This window comes from Protopterus annectens, chromosome 10.part0 (assembly GCF_019279795.1).
Source record: "Protopterus annectens isolate FY-2018-M chromosome 10.part0, PAN1.0, whole genome shotgun sequence".
NCBI classification, from domain to species: domain Eukaryota; kingdom Metazoa; phylum Chordata; order Ceratodontiformes; family Protopteridae; genus Protopterus; species Protopterus annectens.
In genome coordinates, this window is record NC_056744.1 from 242,439,544 (window position 1) to 242,460,249 (window position 20,706).

Here is a 20,706-nt window from a genome sequence, read left to right on the forward strand (position 1 = left end):
AGGAAGTCTCTGGGACAGAAATCTATCCCTCCAGCATGTCCTGTTTACTGTGGTGACAAGGTTTAGGTCCCTAGAGCGTATAGCTCAGAGGGATTGGGATTTCTTTAGGTGTAGCATGTCCAACAGCTCTGGGTTTAACATAGCTTTATATGTTAGGTAGAGATCTCCTCAGAGTAGGCGATATGCAACAGAGTAAAGCTGGAGTTTTTTGAGACGTTCAGTGTAGGGCATCTGTTTGAGGCCAGTAATCCTCTTTGTGAGGTACTTCTGTGGCCTTTCCAGGTGCTGCAGATGTCTTGTGAGGTACATTCCAAAAGGGGTGTTGTACTCTATAATGGGTCTAAGGAGTGCCGAGTAGAGGGAAACAATTACCTCTTTTTTCCTGGATGAGAACCCTTTTGGGATGAGGTGTACCACATAGAAGGATTTCCTGACTACTGTGGCAATGTGATTATCAAAGGAGAGACTACTGTCCACCTGGGTCCCTAGATCTCTTATCACTCATTTGGCGTTAAGAAGACTGCCGTTTATGTTGTAGTTCATGGCTACAGAGTTTTTACCAAGGGGGATGACAATGCACTTTTCGGCATTAAACTTGAGGCCATGGCTCTGTCACAAGGCATCTGTCTCAGTGAGACCCTTCTGCAAGATGCCCACCTCATTTGGGGATTCAACTATGGCTCCTAGTTTGCAGTAATCTGCAAAATTCATTAGCCAGAGGCTTTCTGTGTTAGCTTGTACTTCAGAGAAGTAGATACCAAACAGGAGAGCTCCCAGGACTGAACCCTGTGGGACTCCGCTTGTCAATGGTCTGAAGCCTGATTTGGAGTCTGCAACTTTTACAGTGTGGGTTCTGTCAGTGAGCCAGTTGGCAACCCATCTTGTGACAGAGATTTATACCAAGTTTAGTGACTTTATCTATAATTCCAGAATGAGGGATGGTGTCAAAAGCCTTGGCAAGGTCAAGATAGGTTGTGTGAACCACCTTACCCTCGTCTACGGCTTTGGTTACTGCCTCAAAGAAGTCGATCAGGTTCAGAAGGCATGATCTGCCTTTCACAAACCCGAACTGGGTGGGTTCCAGAGTTTGGAGCTTACAATGTCTTTGTTTATGAGTTCCATGATGATACATTCCATGGCCTTGCAGACCAGGCTCGTCAGGCTAATAGGGTGATAGTTCCCAGGATCAGTGGTGTCTCCCCCTTCATGGAATGGGATAACTGTTGCTGTGTGCTATTCAGTGGGCACAAAGCCTGACACGAGATTATAATTGAACATGGTGCTTAGTGGAGAACCAGTTCGTTTTGAAGTTCATGTAAAACGCAGCCTGGGATTTTGTTCGGTCCCATGGATGCTGTGTTTTTGGTTTTAGAAAGTGCAGCTTTTACCTGCATAGATGTGATTACAGGGACTCTGGATTCTTCCTGTATAGACATGGGCTCTTTAGGGGGTGAGAGGGGGGTAAATGTAGCTCTGAACCTATCTGCCAGGATGTTGGCAATATCAGTTGGTTCTGTAATTTCATGCCGTTGTGCTGTAACTCAGAGCAGATCTGGGTGTTGCCATTGAGATTCTTGACATAGCTATAGAATGCTTTGTGGTTGCCCTTAGAATCAGTGGCAATTTTGTTTTCATAGCTAGCTTTGGAGGATCTTATAAGGGATCTCAGCTTCTTACTGAGGCTGACCAGGGAGCTCCTCCACTCATGGGATTTTATTCTCTTTTGTAACAGTTTCTTCCTTCTTTCGTAGAGCTTGTTTATGGCAGAGGACCACCAAATTGGCTTCCTTTTTTTGGAGGATAGCGTCTTGGTTCTGTTTAGGATAGCATGATCCATGCACTTGTGTAAGTGCTTATAGAGTGCAATTGTGTAGGATTCAGCAGTTGTAACTGTATTGTCCATCTGCATGGGTGTCATGAAGTTTGCCACTTCTGTCTTAAGAAGCATGAAGTTGGCTTTGGAGAAATTTTTTACTGTGGTTTCCTTAATGGTGAGTGGGGGTGGGATGTGGATATATAGGGTGATTAGCTTATGGTAGGACCTGACCAACGAGGAGTAGACTTCAGGTGTGGAACACTGGTCACTCATGTTGGTAATGACTAGGTCTATAATATTGTTGCCCCTGGTGGGGGTGTGGATAAGTTGATCCAGGGCATTGGAATTTATGAATTCCAGAAAGCATTGGGTGAAGGAGTTGGTAGATGAGTAGTTTTCCCAGTAAATGGTGGGGTAGTTGAAATCGTCAATTATTAGGGTGCTTGCTTGAACCCTAATATTTTCCAGTATGTCAAGAAAAGAAGAGTGGGAAACCTGGGGCATGGTGGGGGATCTGTAGCAAGCTACAATTAGGATTGCATTTTTGCACAGAGTTAGTTGCACTTGGATAACCTTGGATGCATTATACTGCGCCACTAGCGTGTGGATATCCTTAATGAATATGGACACACCTCCATCTTTGGTGTTCTAGTCCAGGTTAGATGACCGAAAAGTGTGGTATGAGTTATAGCCTGGAAATGCAGGGGTGCTCTCTAGAGCCTTGAACCAGGTATCAGTCACTGCACAGATATCGATGTTCTCCATTTTAAGGAGTGCCTCGAGTGAGTGCATTTTGAGATTTAGACTTCTAGCATTGAGTAGCATTACCCTCAGTTTTTGCTTGCCTGTTCCTGTTACAGTGGTGAATTTGTCATTTGAACCTTGCCTAAAAAAGTCACTATAGGGGTGGCAAGAACCTTAGCCAGTATCTGGAATCCCAGGGGCAACAGGTCCAGGCCATCTCTGGCAAAGCAGGGTCTATATCAGAACACTGAAAGTTCACATTTTCAAATGTTCTTACATCGACCACTAATCAGCGAATGCTGACAACATCGAACATTCAGAACAGGGAATTTTTTCCTAGGGAAAAAATTTGCTGTTCCAAAACACATACACAACACAAGCACACCAAACAAACAACAATCCACACACATACACCAAAAATCTTACAGCTAACCCTACACTAAACTGTACAAACACAACTAACTATCCATTTACCTTAACCCAAACCCTAACCCTAAGGTCTGTCACTATCGCACACTCACCTCACCTGTGCCTTAACCCTAACTCACTTAACCCGCCCTATCCCTCATGTCCCCACAATCGCACACATACCTCCCTCGTACCCTAACCCTAACTCACCTAACCCATGCCCAATCGCACACTTACCTGAACCTGACCCGTAATTTTCCACCACAGCGCTGAAAATAGCAAAACAACAGAAACTGACAACCAAATTCTTTCCCTAGGAAAAAATTTGGTTATCTGTCATTTTGCTATTTTCAACGTTTGCTGAATAGGGGTCGATGTAAGAACATTCGAAAGTATGAACTTTCGGTGTTCTGATATAGATCCAGCAAAACACTGTGGTCTGTCGATCATGTCATCTCAGGCAGACAGATACTGGATCCCCTTAGAATGACAACAGAAGCTTAGCCAATTGCTGAAGTCAATCATTTTGTCCTTGTACTGCGGTATCATTCTGGGTGATGGCAGGATGCTAGTCAGGGCTAGGGTCATACCTGCCTGGGCTACAAGATTGGAGAGCTCTTCCATGTCTCTTTTCATGTAGTCCAGGGAGGTACATCTCAGGTCGTTCACACCAACATGGACAATGACAGAGTCATATTTGTACTTGTTGTGGAGTGACCTGAGTGTGTGGGTTATGTGGCAGATCATGGCATCCAACATGCAGCTGACAGTAACCTTCTCCTTGTTTAGCCTGGTGAGTGGGACATCAGTAGGCCTGACTATAGAGTCACCTATGACTAGTGTGTTGGGTATGTTGGTTTGTCTTATGGGCTGTGGTTCACTGGCACAGTGAGTCTGTGGACTATGTGTCATTTGGGTTGTGTTGGGGGGGTGGAGGTTGCTTGCGTTTCTGCTTTGGAGGTCTCTGTTGCTTGAGCAGATTATTACTGAGAGCCTCTGTGAATGCTTTTTTGTTTCTATGTGTGGATTTTGGTGGTGTAGGTTTAGTCGGACTATGTGATGAGTGTGGTGCAAGTGTTTACCTTCTCCTCTTGAGTGCCAATTTCAGTCTTGGTTGGAGAGAGTTTTAACTCCAGTTTGGCTAAATAAGTGCATCTCTCACAGGTTGTGGTGCTGGGTGGTAGGAGGAGAGGGTTGTCTGTGTACATGCGGCAATTGCTTCATTGCCTCAAGATGCCCAAATTCATCAAATAGACAGGAGAGAACACTGGGATATGACCCTTGGACATGCCTAAATAAAAAACTACTTTCCTCTAGACAAGTGAGGAAAGTGAGTATAAGAGCTGTTTTTCTCTAAGTAAGTGTGGAAAGTAAGTACAAAAACTGTTTTCCTCTAGGTAAAGAGGAAGGTTGAGTGCTGTAGTAATTTGTAGCTTATTTAGTGCTAACAAGTTCTGAACAAGTGCTGAGTACAAATAAGCAAATTCAAGTGCTAAAACTAAGAATCTGTACCTGGATCTTGTGGTAGGTAGGGTATCTAGTACTTACCACTCCTACTGATAAGCTAGAATGCTTCCCTCCAGCAGAGAAAGGCTTGGGGGGCTCAGAAGCTTCTAAACAGTCCTGGATACAGCAAATATGTATCTGAACTAGACTAGTAACAGGAAATGTGAGACACAAGTGCAAATGTGGGCTTTTAAACCAGAAAGTTGAAAGAGATGGAAAACTGCCCTAAACGGCCAATAAACTACAATTTCTGGGCCAGAAACCACTCTTGTGGGAGATAGGCTACCTAGTGCTTACCACTCTCACTGATAAGCTAGAAGGCTTCCCTCCAATACAAAAAGGCTTGGGGGGGCTCAGAAGCTTACAGTCTTCCATAGAGATTTATGTCTAGCATTTGTTGCATGACAGATCCAACTCTATGTAATATCCTTTTCTTTGTATAACCAAGAGCATATTAAGTATTTAGTTAAAACCTTCTTCAGCAGATAAATAAGACACATTGTTATGATAGATTCATATCCATACAAATTTCCACTGCATTTTATTTAACATTTGTTAACCGGGAAAGTCCGACTTTGAGCAAAGCCAATTTTCAGTGGAGGCCTGGGGAGAAACACTCCAGATGCATGTCTTTCTAATGTGGAAGGAAACCAGAGCACCCAGAGGAAACCCACACGAACACAGGGAGGACATGCAGACTCCACACAGAAGGCATCCCAGCCGAGAATCAAACTGGAGAACCTCTTGCTGTGAGGCGACAATGCTACTGCTGCAGCGCTCGACATCCATGTCAGGCAGAGTAGCACCCTCGCCACCTTCAAGGTAAGCCTAGATAATTGGGCAGCCATCCTCAGATTCTTTCCCAGTCTATCTTGTCTTGCCTTCCTTGAGGTTAGAGATAAATTTTTAATAAGGTTTTTTGTCTAGGCTTGAAATTGTTAGTACACCATTTCCCTGCTACTTACCTGTGAAACTTAGAACACACTAGATTACATTTCTGGATAAATGGGATTGTGTTGAGCTTTTAATAATTAAATAATAATAATATCTGCTGACCTCCACAAAGGTACAAAGATGAGAAATGAAAATGGAGTATAAGACGACTTGGAATAAAACATTACATCTGGAGAAGTACAGTTTTTTTTGTCATCTTTCACTTTATGTCAATGGTAAAGAGCTTATGTTGCAGATTCGATACTTTACCAGGTGTACCACTCAAAAGAATGTGTTGCAATAATTGCAAACGCAAAAATATGCAATGTGAAATTTTACTTCTATCAAGTAACACCAAAGGCAGTGCTCTTCTTCACCTTAACTTGGCGGGCAACATCTGTTTTTGCTGGTTGTCTTTTCATTTTGTTTGGATCATCATTTTCATTACATGAAGGCAAAGAACACAGCACTGCAACAGTCCAGTCTATTTGTACTGTACTTTATGGTAGCGAGTGGTGTGGAGAGTCATGGAAACAAAGAGTTGACTGCATCAAGGCTAGCATCTGAGGCCTTTACAGTACGAGAATGGTTAGTGTTGTCCCTCCTGCACAATAAGTAGGATGTAAGACTCTGACCTGGCCAATATTCAGTGCAGCATTCAAATGTACATTGTTGTTTTGTAAAATGCATCAGATTTTTTTCTGTTCAAAAATATTATATAAAGAATAACTATATAACAAAGTTCAGAACATAATGGTAAAGTTCAGTGCAAATAAGGTAAGATTAAAAGATCAGTTTTCTGCAACAAATTAAAGCCCCATCTTACCTATTGTCTATATCCGTAATTACATTTATCCCTATCAGCAGAATCTCCTTTCTCCATTTCCATCTTGGCTTAGTTCTTAGAATACCTTTCTGCTACTTTATAAATATAATGTTCTATATGATTATTGTTATTCTCCTTAAATTCCTGCATCCAAAAATCCCAGTCTCTCATTGTTTCTTGACCTTCCACCCTATTTCATCATCATCATCCCTTTCCACTTTGAATTATAGTTTTATGCTTGTGCTATGTATAGGAGCCTTAATTGTGTAGCTCTGAAATACCCCTTCAAATCAGGTAATCTCAATCCATCCTGTTCTACTGGAAGAATCCACTTATCCAACTTGACTCTTGCTGTCTTCCCCTCCCAGATATAGTCCTTCATCTCTTTATTAATTGCTATCCACAACTTCTCTCCTGGTTGATAAAAATGTGCCTATCTTATGTATAAGACTAATGGGACTAAAAGCATTTGAACTGCTTGTATCTTACTATCCATATCCATAAAACAAAGCTTCAATTTTCTCAGTTTTTGTATTATCTTTTGTTTAGTCTCTTCCCACATATCCTTAGTTGCCACTCCAAAATCATTTTAATCCATACTCCTAAATACTTCATTTTATCAAGTTTCGATAAATGTGGATATTGCTGAACCAACTCTTATGTGAGTACATAATTATCAATATTGTCTTTGTTTTAGCTTCGTTAGTTTTGTACCTTTAAAATATTTGAAACTGTATCAAAATGCTCCACAACACTGTAATGTCTCTTTCTGCTTTTGTCAGGTATAAAATAATACTTCTGCAAATAGATCCAGCATTTTTTATTACTATACCAATTATATCCTTGAATTTTAGAGTTCCTTATTTTCTTGGCCAATGGTTCTTAACATAATGCAAAAGAGAACGAGGACACCCCTGCCTGCTTCCTCTGCTCAAGCAGAAATTATCAGAGAGAGCACCACCCACTTTAATTTTGGCCTCCGATCCCTCATATATCCTGCTAATCAACCTTATAAATTTTTCAAAAAAATGCAAATGCTTTCATTGTCCTGCTCAGCTTACTCCATCAAATGTTTTCTCAGCATCAAGATCCAACAGCAACAATGGTGTTTTTTTTTATATTCTGCTTCCCTCTGGATCATCAGTGTTCTGTTAATATTGTAAAATGCTTGCCTCCCCTCCACAAAACCACATTGAGCCATATTTATCAATGTGGCATTACTTTTGCCATTCTTTTAGCCATTATAGACATAAACAGTTTATCATCATGGTTTAGGATTGAAATGGGCCTGTATGAAACTGGATCTGCTGGATCGTTACCCTCTTTAGGTATTACAGCTACCACTGTTTTCTTCCAGGATATTGGTACTTCTCCTTCTCTTAAAATACTGTTAAAACATTCCAGATTGTTATCAGTTTCCTCCACCCCTAGCTTCTTAACTTCCACAGGAATACCATCTATTCCCAGAGACTTTCATGTAGATTGGTTACACATCACAATTTTTATCTCATCTCTACCTATCCTAACCATTAGTAATTGAGCCTGATCTACCTCTAACCTTGGCATATTTAATTCTTCCATAAACATTTCCATGTGCATCATTTTTTGATTTCCATATTTCTCTGCTCTATAGAGACTTTCATAGAATTTCCGAAATATTTATAATACCTCTACAGGATCCCTTGTTACCTTCCCTGTTATAGATTCCCTAAGCTTGGTGACAGACCTTTCTACTTTCTGACGTCATTGTGCTAAACGTTTTTCTGTTCTAGTGTTATCAAAAAATAGTGGCCTATCAGCAATCTTTCTAAACTCATGCATATTATTTAGGCAATCCCTTATTTTCTGTTTAGCATTCTACAGTTGATCCTCTTCTTGTTCCCTGAGATTCCCCCTATTCTGCAATATTTTAACATTTGGCAGTCCAGGTATTGGGAGCAAATAACTAGAGAAGGAAAGATGATAGAATGATAAGACACCAATAATGTATTTTCAGGTTAGAGATTGCCTTCTCTATCAAGGATTGATATCAGAGTATAGGCAAAGAGAAAGAAATAGGGGGGTCATAAATAAAAGACCAGCACTAATAGAGTTTTTAGTATAATCTAGAACAGAAGCTGCTGTTAAAAAGGAATAATTAGCAGAGCATATAAAATATTGAATGATAACTATAAGAATCAATCAAAGGAGGTTAGAAAGGATTGGGAAGAGAGATTGGATAAGCAACTCACAAACAAACAATTCTCCCAAATATGCAACAAAATCTAGAAGATTTAGGACTTTTGCTTGGAGGTGTTTAAATAGATATTTTTATACCCCAAGTAGACTCCAGAGATTTCTTTCCTCAGGTAGACAACAAATGTTAGAGGTGTGATGAGGAAGAAAGAGTAATTATGTTAAGAACCATTGGCCAAGAAAATAAGGAACTCTAAAATTTAAGGATATAATTGGTATGGTAATCAAAAATGCTGGATCTATTTGCAGAGGTATTATTTTATACCTGACAAAAGCAGAAAGAGACATTACAGTGTTGTGGAGCATTTTGATACAGTTTCAAATATTTTGAAGGTACAAAACTAATGAAGCTAAAACAAAGACAATATTGATAATTATGTACCCATGTAAGAGTTGGTTCAGCATTATCCACATTTATCGAAACTTGATAAAATGAAGTATTTAGGAGTATGGATTAAAAATGATTTTGGAGTGGCAACTAAGGATATGTGGGAAAAGACTAAACAAAAGATAATACAAAAATTGAGAACATTGAAGCTTTGTTTTATGGATATGGATAGTAAGATACAAGCGGTTCAAATGTTTTTAGTCCCATTAGTCTTATACACAAGATAGGCACATTTTTATCAACCAGGAGAGAAGTTGTGGATAGCAATTAACAAAGAGATGAAGGACTCTATTTGGGAGGGGAAGACAGCAAGAGTCAAGTTGGATAAGCGGATTCTTCCAGTAGAACAGGGTGGATTGAGATTACCTGATTTGAAGGGGTATTTCAGAGCTACACAATTAAGGCTCTTATACATAGCACAAGCATAAAACTATAATTCAAAGTGGAAAGGGATGATGATGATGAAATAGGGTGGAAGGTCAAGAAACAATGAGAGACTGGGATTTTTGGATGTAAGAATTTAAGGAGAATAACAATAATCATATAGAACATTATATTTATAAAGTAGCAGAAAGGTATCCTAAGAACTAAGCCAAGATGGAAATGGAGAAAGGAGATTCTGCTGATAGGGATAACTGTAATTAGGGATATAGACAATAGGTAAGATGGGGCTTTAATTTATTGCAGAAAACTGATCTTTTAATCTTACCTTATTTGCACTAAATTTTATATATATATATATATATATATATATATATATATTTGTGTGTGAAATATATGGGTATAAGATGTGTATAAGATGTCACATTAACAGTGAATGTATTCTATTATTCATGAGAAAACTAGCTATTAGTGCATTATATTTAAGCATCACTCCCTTCCTAACAATCTGTCATGATAGTGGTTGCAGTTAGATTCAGTAAAGAGATGTACTTTAAGTGTCTCTCTGAAGCTTTTAGTGGTTGATTGATTTTAATGCCTGACAGGTGGTTCCATGTAGCTAGAGAAGGTTCTTGCACCTACAGCTGTTTTAAATGTAGGGCATACTAGAGAGATTATTGTGTGTTTACTTCTAAATACATACGGGTTATCTTGTAAAGGTTGCTTCAGTTGTGGAGGAGAGGAGTGTGACCACATTCTTGAGCCTTGTAAATTAAAGTACTTAAAAGAAAAGAGGACTTGTGAATCACTGAAAGCCAGCTGGAACATTTTAGCAAATTAGAATGGTGTGTCTTGGAGACTGCTGACTTTATTCTCAGTGGTCAGCATTCTGTGAGCATTGTGGGCTGAATGCATAATGAGAAAACGGGGGCATATTCCAGTTTGGGTATTAAAATATTTTTAGTAATGATCTTGTGTATAGTGGTTAAAAGGAGGGTATGGATTGTGCAACACAGTTTTAATTGAACAAGGATGTTATTAGTTACAAAGTCTGTATGTGTGAAAAAGGAAAGGGTAGTTTCAAGCATTAGGCCTAATTAGCTCTATTCAGTGTCATTAAGTATGATGTCCTAATTAAGATCTGAGGGATACTGGACCATTTCTTGGTTAAGACAAAGACTATGACATTGTTTTTTATTAGGGTTAATTAGTAGTTTGATAGAACTGGACCAAGTGCATAAGTGAGTGAAATTGTGCTGTAACTTGATTGGAAAGTCAGAGGGGCTAGTACTGGATATCAATAGCAGCATATCATCTGCATACATTATTAATTTAAGATTTGGTATTTCGAGGTGGAGATCATTAACAAAGAGAGAGAAGAGGACCTAGCACAGATCCTTGTCGTATGCCTATATTAAGTTTCCCAGCAGTAGAGGATGAGGCATTGCTATGGACTTGGAAGTTTCTGTCATATCGACAAAACCTGTTGGCCATCCTTGAGAATTTTCCCTTTTCCAGACAGTAGTGCAATCTTGGAGTTGGTATATTTAGTTAGGGGGTTGTGGGGGACAAAGACCCCGACTTTGTAGGGTTTAAAAGTTTGTTTTGTTTTTTGTTTGGCCCAGCGATTTTTTCCCCTGGGAAAAAAATTTGCTGAAATGGCTATTCTGAGATTAGTGTTTTTGTTGTTTATTGGTTAGCAAATACGTGTTCAATGAACACGTTTTTCGATAGAGTAAAATAGACACTTAGATATACATTTGTGCTATATTAAGGTTCTTTTAAATTAATTTATATACTTTAAAAATTGGATAGAATTCAATGTATTTCATGATAAACAGAGCACATGTTATTGCATTTTTGTATAGTATGTATAATGATAAAATTGCACTTTTTTTAAAAATCAAAACTTTAAAAGGAAGTGATTATGGCAAGTTTTATTCTGATGAATTTCTAGGTTTACAGAACAAAAGCATTAATTCTGTTTTCATTAAATATGAAACACTGCACTGACATTTTTTCTTCATTTTTCCTTATTTTCCTGGTTGCCAAAGTGATTTGATGTGTTCATGATATTTGTTCCATGGTGTTCTACTGTTATTCTCAACATATAGCATCCCCAGGTGTTTCCCATTTTTCAAACTATTTTCTTTACTGTTCTCTGTATTTTGTTCCCTATTCCTTGTGCTGCTTTCTCTTCCTCCACCATTTTAATCACTTTTTTCCAGGGTCATTTGCATACTTCAAACCATTCTTCCCTTATTCATACTTCCTGAAGTCCCTCATTGATTCTTTGCTTTCTTTGTGCGTGACTTCTTCACATTTATTTTTACATTTTTCTTGGTTTATGTTAACCCAGTTGCCTAGGATGCTGTCTTCACATTTTCATACTCATAAGTCCATAGGTCTATATGTACTTACTAGACTATTGATTCATGAGAATCTTAACAACCCTATCCTTATATTCTCATGGCAGTTTTAACCCTTAGATTTTATATATGAATAACTCAGAGATGGGCTGAACAAGGATATTTTGGGACATTTACACAATTCCCTTACTCACGACAGACATGGGGGCTAAACCAGGGATGAATTTCTGGTTTCCTATCAATTTATCTAAATTATATTTAAACAGAGTGACAGAAGTACTTTGCTTTATGCCATTGTCTTAGTAGAAGATGGTTCCATAAAATCAATATTCTTTGCGATACAAACATATCCCTCCAACATGTTCCATTTATTTTGCAAACAACATCCTTTGAGTTATCTATAGTTTCCAGCCTCTTTTTTCCTCACCCTTCTGTAGTTACTATCACCTCAGCTTTCCTCATCATGTTTGTATCTACATGGATGATCATGTTCTTTTATATTCCACTTCAGTAGTTTTCCACAGTTTCCCCTCAGCCATTCATAAAATTCTAGCAGGTATCATTCTGGCAAACTTGATTTATCATGTTTTATCTTATTTACTGCTTCTATCACTATTACTGCTGCTGTAAGTTTCACATCCAGACTTTCTCCTAGCACTGATGTTATTAAGTATGTTTACATTTACTACTTCCAATTCCAGTGCATTGCCTTTCCCTACCCCCTGTCATTATAAAGCTCTGCATAATATCCCCTGACTATTTTCCCTGATATTCCAGTCTTCTTTTCTTCCCCCCACTCCTTCTCTTTTAAGCTTTTTTTATCTCTCCTGATTTCCTTGCTGCTTTATATTTCTTGACTAATTGCATTTCGGTGGTTTCTCTTGTCCTCCCCAGTAGCCATTGCAGCACTATAATTGGATGTTTTCTGTCCTGATTTTCCTTCCCATTTTTACTCTAAAGTCTACTTCCCAGTGTGCAAGCCTCTGATCTGGTGTCTCCATCCCACCACTCACATTCCATTTCCTCTAATTTCTACCCTATATGTTTTATTTTTGTTTCCTCTTTTGCCCTTCTCATATCTTCTGTCTACATTATTTTTTCCTCTTACAGCTGCCTTCATTTCATCCCACTCTGTTAGGTGCTCGCTGTCTGCTTATCTTTTCATTTCTTTCCCTTTCCCTCTTATTTTGTGTGCTCATTCTTCCCTTAATTTGTCCCATTTGCTTTCTCTTGCCTTCATTTTTGTTTGTTCTATTCCCACAGCTGGTTTCTTGTCCCTTCTGGGTTTATCAGCTTGAGGCTAGCTTCATAACATTCTTTCCTACTTCTTTTTTCTGTGCCTTTGTGCAGAAGGATACCTTTATCTAGCTAATTCATACTTTCCCATCAGTCATTGATTATCTTGCATACTGTTTGCCTATGCAGTCAGCATATTAGTACAAAAAACAGACATGTTCATACTTTGTGTATATGTTAGCCTCTGACAATTTTGCTCCAGTCAGGTCTCCATCATACCTACTTATGTTTCCCTCTATTGGGTCCTTAATTCTATCTCCACCCATTCTGGAACTACTATGAAGTATTCCATTGATCATTCTAGCCTCTTTTGCCCTCCTGTCATCCATCATGTTACACCTGAGTCTGTTTCACTCAAACCACTACTGCTCCAATCCATTCTTAGCTGTCGGGACCACTCCCTGTTTCAATTTCCATACTTTAGTCATTACTAAGTCTTTCTGTGATTGTCTGCTGCAGTGTGTTACTTACTTTTCTGCTCTTCTCCCCTAAGTGCCTGTTTTTTGTCATACTTTTGTCATTAGCAATTGCCTCCTCTGGCATTGTACATTTCTTTTTTGTTTTACTTTTTCCTTGTTCTGCAGTTTGCTTTCTGCTTATTTTTTGGATTTTCTGTATGGATAGCTTTTATTCACTTTCATTGTGGCAACACTTCATCTGCTTGGATTTTTTTTCTGTCCTCCTCACTTCTGTGCATCATGCACCTCTTCCCATGACATGTACACCAAGAAATTTGAATTCATCTTTGCTGCTTCATTACTTGTCAGCAGCAGCAATGTTTAGAATACTATTTTGTGAAGCTGTTATACTTTGTAAAGTGGATCAGCGGTGGGGGTGGGCACATCACTGTAACGTTCACTGACTGGATAGTGAATCCATATGTCTAGCCCTGGAGTGTTCGGTATTTGTAGTTTTAGGGCCAGATTCATGAAGGCTTGCACGGAGTCTAAGAGTAGAGTAAGACTCCAGCAAGCCAACATGTCCACCGAGCGATCCAGGAACAGCTGGCAGGGGTGTGCAACTGAGATCTGCAAACTAGTCCTACACGGACAGGGCTGGGATATGCAAATGACCTCAATTGCAGGCAAAAGCCATGCAAATGAGGTAAAATTGCGATCCAGGAAACCCGAACCTGTCCGAGTAGGAGTAGTGTTATTTGCAGAAATGTACTCAGTTGATAACTGAGTACGGTTCTGCAAATAGCAATACGGGGCCGTGTCAGCTGGAAAAAAAGCATGCATTCACAGGAGGAAGCATGTCAATGGCCAGAAATATGGCCAATGGCAAAGGGAAGTGATGCAAATTAAGAAAAATAATAACTTTTTTTTTTAATCCCGATTTCCGGGGTTTAACTGTAGCGCAGCGCCGCGCAAATGCGCTGCACCCTAAAAAGCAGAAAATTAATAATTAAGATCCACAAATGTGGATTTCATAGATAAAATTAATTGACAATGCAAGGGATTGGCAGGCTGAAGACAACATGGCCACCGAGTAGAGGTTGCTAAGGGGGGAAGCTCAGTCTAAGAGATGTAACTAAGCATTAGTAGGCAATCCTATGCAAATGAGAGTTATGATAGTGAATCACAAGTTTACATAGCAAATAAGCACAGGCAGTGTAGTTTAGGAGTAGAATAAGGGGTGTAACAGAGTAGAAGATAGGTGACATCACGAGGGGGGTATGTATGAAAGGAGTGCAGCTCATTGGAGCAGAGTGACATGTGTCAGCTTACATTTACATAATAGTGAAAGAGGTGTGTCAACAGGTAGGCCAGGTAAAGTCAAGAAATCGAAGGTGTATGCTGTGGATAACACCAAAGTTTCTTGCTGAGCGTGCATGCCAGTAAACCCGAGTAAGACAGTATGCGCGCGTGTAAGCGTGTGTGCACACGTGTAGGCTTAAATAAGCATATGTAAGGCTGTGTAAACAGTTGTAAGTGCGTTTGCACCAGTGTGCACGCGTTTTAACAGGACTAAGCAAGTTTCAGTCCATGTAAGCATGTGTGCGCGCGTGTGAGCTGGTGTGCATGTGTTTGCGCTTGTTTGCGTGGTGCTGCCCTTTGAGGAAACAGAAAGGGAAAAGGAAGCACAACAAATAGTAGGAAGTTAACCAGGGAGTACTAGCAGAGCTAGCAGGTAAAAACAATCAGAATCAGCCAATTACACAGGTATTACACTAGCCAGGGCCAGCCCAGCACTCAAAACTCAGCAAAAAACATTCCAGTATGTATTTCTCAGACACACTGCAACACTACAGTAAGCTAATAGAAGTGAAAACTGAAAAAGCTTTACTGAGACAAAGAAATGTTAGGGGCTGCCATTGCTGTCATAAGGCGACATATGTAACATGCTGAGGGTGGCGACAATGCAAATTCTGCTGAGCAACCCACAGTGAGGAGACGGAGAAGAGTGTACAGGCCTAGGGTAACCTACCAGTGGCTACATGAGCTGGAGATAGTGGAGCGCTATAGAGTGGACAGAGACCTCATGCAGCAAATTGTTGAGCTGTGCAGGCCACGCCTTACACACAGAACCAACAGAGGGGATCCCATTCCAGTGGAAACCAAGGTATGTGTTGGCCTAAGAATATTAGCAACAGGTACCTTCCAGAGCCAACTGGCGATATGATGGGGATTTCACAGGCATCAGCATCTAGCGTACTGCATCAGTTCCTGAATGCCATGGCAGCACATGTCGGTGATCATGTATATTTCCCCAATTCCCATGAGGTATTAGCCAGCAATATGCGTCTCTTCCAGCAAATAGCAGAATACCCTGAGGTAGTGGGTGCAATAGACTGCACGCACATTTGCAACAAAGCACCAGCCCATGAGCGGGGTAGGGTCTACTATAACCGCAAGGGTTACCCATCAACTGCCAGGTCGTGTGTGATGCCCAGGGCAAAATAATGAATGTGTGTGCTGGCTGTCCTGGAAGCTACCATGACTCCCATATCTGGCATCTGACACAGCTGTACCAGACATTTGCCAGTGGGGACATCCCTCATGGTCACCTAGTGGGAGATGCTGGATATGCACTCAAGCTGTGGCTGATGACACCCATCAGAAATGCACACACACCTGAACAGGAATGCCATAATGAGGCACACGCACAAACACAAAATGTAACTGAGCATGTATTTGGGCTGCTCGATTACATGCCACATGTGCCTGGACACATCTAGTGGAGCCTTGCAGTAGTCACCAACTACATGTACCCAAATAGTCATGGTATGTGCTATGCTACACAATATCATCCTGCAAAAACAGCTGCAGCAGGAGCAGCATAGGGCAGGGCACAACAGCCCCCCACCATTGCCAAGGCCATCACAGGCAGAGTGTGACTCGGAGGAGGAACAACCTGAGCCTGTCCCAGTAGGCAGAAGGAGGCGTGCCCATTATGCTTTGGCCTTGGCAAAGTGGCAACGCATAGCATATACACTGGCTCAGTAGGAACCCTGGAAATGATACCTCTCTCCGACTCGCACATACAGTAAAAGCAATGCCTAACTTGACACTACCTGTTAACAAACATGTATAGGGAGTGTAAAATGTGCATCCGATGTAGGCAGCCCTGCAGTACCACCTGAGGCATGATTGCTATGTGTTAAGCAATATAAAGCACTGCTAAACAGCTCTCACCACTATTTAGTATATGTAAACAAAATTGCACACACTAAGTAGCACAACTACAGGCAATGTTCAGCAATATTATGCACTGTCCAGCAATGTTGGGCAACATTGAGGAATGTTGTGCAAGTCTGGTCAAATGTGGGTATAGTTCATCAAAAGCAGGTTAACAAGTTCATTTTTGCTTCACTTTTCTTGAAGCAGTCTGTTCTCACATGTATGAAGCAGTGACAGTCCTCGAACTCAGGATACAGTGCACTATAGTCAGAGTACAGAACCACTAAACCATGACAGTATGTCAATGGTCAGCTTGTATGAAAAAATATTGATAAGTCAATGCTAAGTATCTCATGGAAATCTTGCAGACATGGCATAATCCCTGTTGAGTTAAGGCACAAAGGTGAGGCCTGCAGTAATAATTGAACCTGATATTCAACACACATATAGTATAAATGTTAATATTGCTAATGTTCACACACATCAACAAGCACAGTGGACCTCAGACAGCAACATACTGCAAGGTCACACTGGGCATGCTCACACACTTGAAACTATGAGACAAATGTCAGGCAACAAAACACTGAAAGTCTGAAATGGGCATGCTCACACACTTAGGGCAAGTTTGAGTACAGCAGTGGGCCACACATATCCCTCAGTTGCAAGTGTCAACCCAGGAACCTCGCACTATTCACCAATCCACCATGTGCATACAGTGATATGACAACAGACACAATATAATATAGTGAAATCCTGTCACAATCAAATATGTTATGCAGAAACCTAGGTTGTTCATAGGAAGTGGTAAAGCAAAGAAGAAACAAAACCTGCAATCAGTACCATCACTGAACAATGTGCATCCCAAACATTAGCATAGGTTCAGAGGTTGACACTAGGCTATCTGCCCTAGGGTATGTAGAAGCCTAGCCACAGTGTGTTTGTATTCTGCAATCATGCTAGATCAGTAGACTGTGCCTGTTAATAGTAGGTCACACAAGGTATCTCACATATGTTCATTTCATTCTGCCTCTGTCTAGCAAGGACCCATAACATATCCCAGGGCTAAACATACGATCACTTGTCCACCTGTGAAGATGTCACCTGTAGGTGGTCAGCATGGGTCTGTGCATATGTGGGACTGTGATCACATTCCCGAGTGAGTGGAGCCTCTGTGATGGTAATATGCCCCTCCAGCATGTCCTATTAACATCATTGCTCATGTACCTGTCCCTGGAGCATGTAGCTGTAAGGGACTTTGATATCCTCATGTGGAGCCTGTCCATCAATGCTGTGATGGATATGGCATCAAACAAAAGGCACAGACTGCATCCAAGTAGGCAGTATGAAACTGAGGACAGCTGGGGTCACCATAGCCAAAATGTGCACACCATCTGTGTGAGTCCCTAGATCCACTAGGTTATGCAAATCTGTGTACATTCCAGTTGCTGCAGATGTTGGGTAAGGTACATCCAATATGGCCCATTGTATCTAAGCATGTGCCTGATGACTACAGGGTCACAATGACCCCACCTGATCTGGATGCAAAACTGTATGGGATAAGGTTGCCTAAATAGAAGGTGCGTCCAACAACACTGGCAATGTGAATGTCAAAGGCAAGAGTACTAAGTATTCATGTCCCCAAATCACAAATCACACACACTGTACGTGATGTATCATCACCTATGTGGCAATGTGTGTGCATGATGTTACTACCAAAGGTGATGACTATGCATCTAAAGTAAGGTAGCTGTAGGCCATGGCTCTGGCACCAGTCATCCATCTCTGTGAGATCCTTTCTAAGGATGCTTGTGCCAGTTGTGGAGTCGATTATGGCACACAGTTTGCAGTCATCTGCAAACATGGTCATCCATATTCCTCCTGTGTTAGCCAGTATGTATCAGAAATATATACAGAACAAGAGAGGTCCCAGGACTGAGCCCTGTGGGATGCCACTTGTAACTGGTGTATAGTCAGACATGGCACCTGCAATACTGACCATGTGTGTGCTATCCATGATCCAGTTAGCAATCCATCTTGTGACATATGTGTAGATATTGAATCCGGTGATCTAATGTGTAAAGGCCAAGTGGGGTATTGTGTAGAAGAGGTCTACGAGATCCAGGTAGGCTATGTGGACAACCCTGTGTATGTCTATGGACCTGTTAACTGTTTAAAGACATCAAACATCTGCAAGAGGCAAGATATGCCTACAACAACACCAAATTGTGTAGGATCCAGTGTCTGTAGGTTCACAATGTGTTTGTGTTCCATGATGATACACTCCATAGCATAGCAGACCAGGATAGTTAGGCATATGTTGTGGTAATGTCCAGGGTCCCTTGTGGCACCAGCACTGTGGAGCATGTACACCGTAGCTGTATGTCATTCCATGGGTACACATCCTGTAGTAACTGTGATATTGAACAGTGACATAATGTGAGTGTGACGTTTGTCATGAATCTCGTGTATGCCACAGTCTGGGACACTATCTGGTCCTGCTGATGCTGTGTTGTCTGCTATGGAGAGGGCAGCACACATATGTTCATCTGTGATGTCAGGGAGGCTACACCTTGTTGTGATGTACATGTGCACTGCAGGGGGTATGGTGAGGAAACATTCCCACTGAACCTGTTGTCCAGGATGTTCGCAATCTCAGTGGGTTCACTGTATCATTTGTAATTATGCAGTAACTCACAGCATAACTGTGAGTTCCCACCCAGGTCCCTGACATAACTAAATAAGGCCTTGTGATTGTCCATATTGTCTGTTGCAAGTGTCCCTTAGAAGTGAGCCTTAGATGAATCAACAAGTGATCATAGCTATACCATAGTACTGATCAGAGATGTCTTCCTGATTGTGATTGTGCTCTATAATGTAGTAGCCTCCTCCTGTCCCTGTATAGTTCAGTAATGGCTGTGGTCCAGTAGACAGGTCCCCTGCCTTTGGAGGAGTGAGTCTTGTAGTAATCTGGGATAGCATGATCCATGAATTCCAGTAGTTGCCCATAGAATGTGCTTGTAAAGTATGAAGTTTTCTGAGCCATAATTAACACTGTCCCAGGGTCATTGAGGGATACCACCTCAGTTTGTACAAGTGTGATGTTTGCTCATAAGAAGTATGTCACTGAGATCACATAGGATGTGTGTGTATGGGATATGTATGTCTAGTGAGATGAATGTATGTTCCGACCTTAACAATTACAGGTATACCTCTGTTGTGGAACATAGAGTCCCCATGTGGGTGATGATCAGGTCCCACATGTTTAACCCCCTGTGGGTGTGGTGCCCAGGTCTGCCCAAGCATTTGAGTGTAACAATCTTAGCAACTGTTGTGCGAGGGTGTCACTGCTTGAGTAGTATACCCAGTCAATGTTTGTGTATTTGAAGTCACACAATATAATGGTGTTTGGTGAGACCTTCACATTCCCCAGTGTTCCCAGGAATAAAGACTGTTGTGCCCATGTTTGGGAGTGTGGTCTGTAACAGTCTACAAACTGAAATGCAGTTTTGCCCACTCTAAGTTGCACACGTACGTTCCCCAATGCTTTGTGTACTGTTCCCAACCTGGAGGTGTGTGTATGAATGATGTATATGTATTCCCCCCTATTGTTGTTGCCCGGTCCGAGTCTTGTGTCTGAAAACCATGGTATGACGTAAAACCTGTTAGTGCTGCTGTGCTTTTGTGAGCCTGAACCAGGTGTTTGTTACTGCACATATATCGACAGATTCCATACTGATGTGAGTCCTGAGTGCATGCATTCTGAGGGTTAGACATCAGTTGTTGACCACCATCACTCTCTGTTTCCTGCACCCTGTAACGTCTATGGCTGTGGTTATGTCTTCTGACCCTCACTTCAAACAGCCACTATGTGTGTGTCAAGAGCCTAAGGCAGTCTGTGAAAGCCTAGGGGTGACAGGTGCATGGCGTCCATAGCGAATGTACATGGCATGTTGAGCATGTAATCCCAGGCTGACAGACACTGGATCCCCTGTGAATGACAACAATATGTTATGCAACTGTTAAAAGTGATCATGTCATCTGTGTACTGTGACATAGTACTTGGTGAGGGTAAGATGCTACACAAGGTCAGGGTCATACTGTCCTGAGCTACATGATCAGAGAACCCCTCTATGTCTCTTGTCATGTAGTCCAGGGAGGAACATCTGAGGGTTTACACACCA